The 6593-nt window shown below is 34.5% G+C and overlaps 1 long non-coding RNA gene across 1 annotated transcript; it reads right to left on the bottom strand.

Moving 5' to 3' along the window:
- Positions 1-628: 628 nt before the first annotated feature.
- Positions 629-4210, bottom strand: LOC121373929. The gene is made up of 3 exons (XR_005958157.1): positions 3221-4210; positions 2002-2158; positions 629-1062 (listed from the first exon to the last, which is right to left on the bottom strand). It is a non-coding gene; the product is annotated as an uncharacterized LOC121373929 (long non-coding RNA).
- Between the last annotated feature and the right edge of the window lie 2383 nt (positions 4211-6593).

Genomic DNA, 6593 nt, shown 5'->3' on the forward strand with positions numbered 1-6593 from the left:
AAATCCACACACAGCAATACGTTATTTAACATATATAACCCCTCCCTCCAAAGCATCACTACAATCGTTACAATTTTATGTAATCGATTGTAATCGATTACGATTACCCCATGTCTGATTACCCCATATATATATATATATATATATATATATATATATATATATATATATATATATATATATATATATATATATATATATATGTATATGCATGTGTGTGTGTGTGTGTGTGTATATATATATATATATATATATATATACTCACAAACGCATTTCATACCCCAAGTCCTAAAACAAATTAATACAAAAACAGCCGACCTACCCTACCTAATTTTTTACTGCACATTCAGTAAATGACAGACTGGACAACAAAAGTTTCACATAGTAATCACTAATACACATACTACATGAAGAAACCCGTCAGCTACGTATTTAACATTATTGAAAGGTTGTGCTGTCGGGTTTTTTCACGTAGTGTGTGTATTATTGATTAATATGTGAAATGCTTTTATCATGGAACTCGAAAATGATCGATGTAACGGTATTTAACGTCAAACAAACAAACAATTGTTGTTGTATTAGAGCTGGAATCTTTGACTACGAAATTATTGGGAGACTAAATCCAGTTTGGACTATTTATATCTGATATCATCACTGTTTTTTTGCTTTTGCAAGTTTGGGTTTTCTAAGCTAGATTTTGGGAGTGGCAGTCCTCCTACAGGAGGTATGAAACATCCTATTATAGATCTCCAAGGTGAGTGGCGGTCCTCAAAATAACGATAACTTAATAGTGGATCATTAAAGCAATCACGACTTTGCCGAAAACTTCCCTTTGAACCCGTCTTGTGCAGATATACGATTTCAATAAAACCCACGCCATGTACCTGACTATAATAATACATTAATTTTTTTTTTAATGGTTCCTATTGTGTAAATGTGTTACCCTGGTGCCAATGATTCCTGGAAGACGCATGGTACACAATGAGTCAGAAACAGCTTTTCAGTGCTATAGACAACGATTCTGTTGCCGAGCTCACAAAACTTGTCTCTAAAGGAGTGAATCTGGAAGCAACGGAGGTATTGTACATTAAAATCGTAAAACCTTCTAGTGTACTACATACAGTTATACACACTTGTCTAATATTGCCAGCACATGATTCATCCTCGTTTTTCTTTTCATATTTAAAACCAACCACCTTATCTAATTTATATACATTTCTTACACACCCGTTAAAAGAGAACATCATTCGTTATTTTTATTTTTTATAACAAATATAGTGTTAACACACATACGTGCGATAACATTTTAAAGACATACGACTGGCTGCTCCTAGGTGATAACTAGTTCACCAATGCCATACCACCCAATGACCCCCCCCCCCCCCCCCCCCGGTCGAATCGATCACTCTGTGACATATAAGTTAACCTGAAATTGACTTGTCTGTGACGCTAGGGCCGTACATAGGTTTTAGTTGGAAATTTATTTTGAAACTGTTTTCTGAAGATACATTACATATAGAATACTACACTCGTGTCCGTTGAATACTATTTATCTTACAACTCTTGTTTAAAAACGTATCCAACTCGCTTTCTCTCGTTGGATACGTTTTTAAACAACTCATTGTAAGATAAACCGTATCTAACGGCCGCTCATGTAGTATTCTCTATATAGCATTCACATATCACATTCGTTAACATAACAGGCTAAAAGTCGCATTAACATGGTACATTTCTTTAAATGAAATATTGAAAGTCCATGGATGTGCAGTGGAAGAGGGTTATTGATGTACTTACCTTGTTTGACACCCAATAACCGATCGTTATTGTTGTGCTGAGGTGTCGTTAAACATCCATTCATTCATTTATAAATATACAGACAGTGAGACCGACATATTTGAAGACAGGTAGGCAGAGAGAAAGACAGACAGACATACATACAGTTTACTTCTTACAAACCAAGATTATTGGGAAATATTTTATTAGAACATATAATAGTTTTACCATTATTAACCCTGACACTAGAGTGAGTGCAGTCACAAGTTCTATTTTCCGCATGTCTCTGAAAACCCAGTATTATCTAGTGTACCCCCGAGACCATCAGATGGAAATGCAGAATCCAGAAGAGATCCCAGCATGAGACTCACAACAGCTGTAGTACCTGCAGAAAATTAGTTTTAAAACAAGTAAGATATACAATAATGGTAGTATCTATTCCAGGATCTTCAATATCGACAATGCAAGATAAATTATTATTGATTAATTTATATTTTGCTGAATATGTCATTTATACGTTTTATTATATATGCATTTTAATAAACGTTTTGGTTTATTAATAAATTTGGAACATTTCAATCAAGACGAGAAAAAGTGTATAATTATAATGCTGGTTTTATATATCCAATTTGTTTTAGTTAGAAAATAGCCAACATTTTACTTTTAACGCCTTTCGTTTTGGCTTAAAGCTCCAAAATAACTTTTAAAATAAATAATCACAATTCTTAATTTTTAGTAGCTATTTTAAAAGAATAAGCGCTATATATTTAAATTGGCCGAAACAAAAATTGCATCATTGTTTTTGGCGTCTGGAACTAATAAATTCCAAAAAGAAGTTATTGTCTAAATTATTAGTTATTAAAATTTATAGTTTTATGGCATAGAATTACACAAATGTTCATTAAGCGTCGTACTGTCAAGAAATATAATTGAACGCACCCATTGACGCGTGTTTTGATGACCCCAGGAAGAAATAAATCAGGGGAGCAAAGAAACTCATGTAGAGGGTGCAGATCGGCAGGAGAGTCGCCAGATTAGCGTAACATAAATATTAATTGACATTCATATTTTATATTGAAGAAACAGATTTGTTCATTCACCTTTCCCTCATTTTGTACAATTTGTTTACTGAATACATAATGGTTATTTACCCTTAATGATGGCGCTTGGCCTGTATTGTCAGTACAATTTTTAAGAACTATGCAAACTTTGGACGTTAATCAAACGAATATTATTAATTCTTTGGATTCATTTTGATTAATATATAGCCAAAATGTATTTACCAAAAATATATAGTCTAAAAATCATCTAAACGTAAATTTTTTAGATGTCCTTGTAGCTTTTGGTCATTGAGGAAACATCTCATAAATGAAAGCAGAATACTGAATTAAATCTGGCTTTATTTGCTTTTTTCATATAATCCAAGCAACAACGTAACCAGACTAACCTTGTGGTATTTGCATAATTCCGACTGTGACACCAGCGATGACGTCATTGGGTAGATCTCGTAACAGCGAGTATCCTCGCATGATCGTCAGGAATGGAAAGGTTTTAAACAGAGTTGTCTTCAGGCACTGTTTGGAACAGTTGTCTTTCACCCAGGCTCTTCCAGTCGTCATTTCGTTCGTGTCCTTTCTATAGCGCTTTTCAAAATCATTTAGCTTTATCAGTGGGCTTTGGTTTACATAAGCTTCTTGATCCTTACGTTTCAGAGAAGTATCATCATCAGGACATATAAGTTAAGAGACCTCGGCAAATTGATTCAGTTAACCATCACCAAGTGACGGAACCAAGTTTTTAAACACTACGGCGCATTTTTCAATGTCAAAAACCGTTTTTGATCATTGCAGTCAGACATTACTTATATGTTATTATTTAGGCTATCCATTTCCGTACATGTTTATAGTCATCCTGGTGTTTATAATGTCACGAAATGCATTTTTCATCATTCTAAAAACTCACCTACCTCTGGGAAGCAACGGTTATGGAGACTAGGCCTAGTCTATTTTCAGAGGGAATTTCCTCAATGCAACGTCACAAACTCTTGTTTCACTCTATTGAAACTTTATCCAGATGTGTTACAGGTTTGCATATTTAGTATCAATTTTCACGCTTTCAAACTAGTGTCTGCGACTTTAAGACTGGCAGGCGCTTGGTTCGTATCCCAGTACTGACTCCTACCGAGAGCCGAGTTTTAATAGCTTACGAACGAGGCATAAGACCACTACACCAACTTCATTATCATTAACAACTAACTATTAACCCCTGATCTGGACAGACAACCCAGATAATTGTTTTGTCCCAAGAACAACGTCTTTGAACTTAAGTGGATACCAACATGAAAAAAAAGAAAGAAAGAAATGTTTTATTTAACGACGCACTCAACACATTTTATTTACGGTTATATGGCGTCAGAGATATGGTTAAGGACCACACAGATTTTGAGCGGAAACCCGCTGTCGCCACTACATGGGATACTCTTTCCGATTAGCAGCAAGGGATCTTTTATTTGCGCTTCCCACAGGCAGGATAGCACAAACCATGGCCTTTGTTGAACCAGTTATGGATCACTGGTCGGTGCAAGTGGTTTACACCTACCCATTGAGCCTTGCGGAGCACTCACTCAGGGTTTGGAGTCGGTATCTGGATTAAAAATCCCATGCCTCGACTGGGATCCGAGCCCTACCTACCAGCCTGTAGACCGATGGCCTAACCACGACGCCACCAAGGCCGGTACCAACATGAAATTAAAATGATATGAAATAATTGACTAACTTCCCTATTATATTAGTACGTTAGTTCTTTCAGAGTTACGGGCTCATAGACAAATTTAAGTTGTGCAAACTGTTTGACTAGTTATTACTAAGTGCATCGAGAAATGAAACAGAGACCGTCCCGTCCCCCTAACTTAACTTATATTGCTAATGAACAAATTCAATTATTGTAAGAAAATGTATATTTTAGCACAATGACGATTTGGGAAACATTTTTTTTAAAGATAAACAGAGAAAATCAATAATCCCGGCACTATCCCCCCAAAAGCACAAAACAAATCTTCATTATACTAAATTTAAACTTTTCTATACACTACAGTTAGCGAGTGACAAATATCTTAGAAATCCATATCAAACCATCGCAAACTAACAAAACCAAAAAGAAGTTTGTTTTGTTTAACGATACCAACAGAACACATTGATTTATTAATCATCGTCTACTGGATCTCAAACATTTCGTAATTTTGACATAGACTCACAGAGAGGAAACCCGCTACATTTTTCCATTAGTAGCAAGGGGTCTTTTTATATGCACCATCCCATAGACAGGATAGCATATACCACGACCTTTGATATACTAGTCGTGGTTTCACTGGTTGGAAAAAGAAATAGCCCAATAAGCCCATCTCAGACCGACCGCGCATCAGGCGAGCGCTTTACCACTAGACTACGTCCCGCCCCTCTAATATAACAAATTCAAATAGCAGCTTTTTCAATATTTTGTGTACGGTAGCGGTGTGTATTTTCTTTTTCTTTTCTTTTTTCTTTTTTTTTAAAGAAAGCTTATAAAGATACATATTTTCATCTGTAAAATAACTGACATTTTATACATAAGACATCACTTAAATACTTTTCTTTCTATGTTTTAATTAACTATTTGGTAGGCTTTTTTCCTGCTTTTATTTTTATGTATTATTCTTATAAATTGTAAACTGTTTATCGTTTCGTGGTCCACACATCAATAATTTAAAAACTGAACAGAGTATCACTTGTAGCGGCGTTCTAATTCTTTCAACTTTCATATTTAACTGAATAAATTTTGCAAATATCAAACTGACGATCTGAAATTATTATTTCTGCAATGGTTGCTATTTTATTTTATTTTATTTCATTTTATTTTTAATACCAATTTACAGTTAATCCATTTTCCAAGTACATGTATATAGAATATTTATTTTAAGTAGATGAAATACTTATAGGTGTACTGTCGTTTATACTCTCGTGGCCTTGTGACTGTGTACTTTCAATTTTACCCCTAAGTTCATTCTCCGGAATACGCGTAATTTCAACTTCACGATTATTCGTATTTTCACTCTCCATTGTATCCGTAATTTCACTGTTTACATTACCCGTAATGTCACTATCCTCGTTATCTGTTCTTTCCCCTTCTGGGGTATCCATATCATCACTTTCCGGGACACCCATAGTGACGCGCTTCTTTAAATCAAAATTAATTAACTAAAACGAAAACTAATTTATACTAGCTGGTCACTACAATATTGGGATTTTTAAAATGATCAATGAAGTTTAAATAGGTGCATGATGAAAGAAAACAACGAAAAGAGAAAAGGAGTGTTTCTAAAATTCCCGTTCAGTGTTTGTTTTGTTTTTGTTACCTCGAGGAAGATGGGTGCTCGTGTCACGTGCAGGAAACTGGATTTGACGAAGAAGTGTGAAAATAGAGGTTCGAAGAGTTAATGCACGTAGCGAAGAAAAACTCTGCCATTGTGCCACCTTCGCTGACCACTGTTACGAATTAGGCAGTTTGTTTTCTTTCTAAATGGGTGACCTACGTGAGGGAAATGGTTAGTTATTCCACTCCAGGAAATGTTTGTTTATATATATGCATACGTTAAATAGTAAATAATTACATTGCAAATTATATTATGTTGTAAATAAATGCATAAATAAATACAAGAATTAATGAATAAATTAATAAATTAATGAAAATATGAGCAAATGGATATTATTAAGTATATACATGCATGCATGGATGGATATATGCATTTATAAAATAGTAAATGAATGAATGAAGAAATTAATGAA

Source organism: Gigantopelta aegis, chromosome 6 (assembly GCF_016097555.1).
Source record: "Gigantopelta aegis isolate Gae_Host chromosome 6, Gae_host_genome, whole genome shotgun sequence".
In the NCBI taxonomy this organism is placed as follows: Eukaryota; Metazoa; Mollusca; class Gastropoda; order Neomphalida; family Peltospiridae; genus Gigantopelta; species Gigantopelta aegis.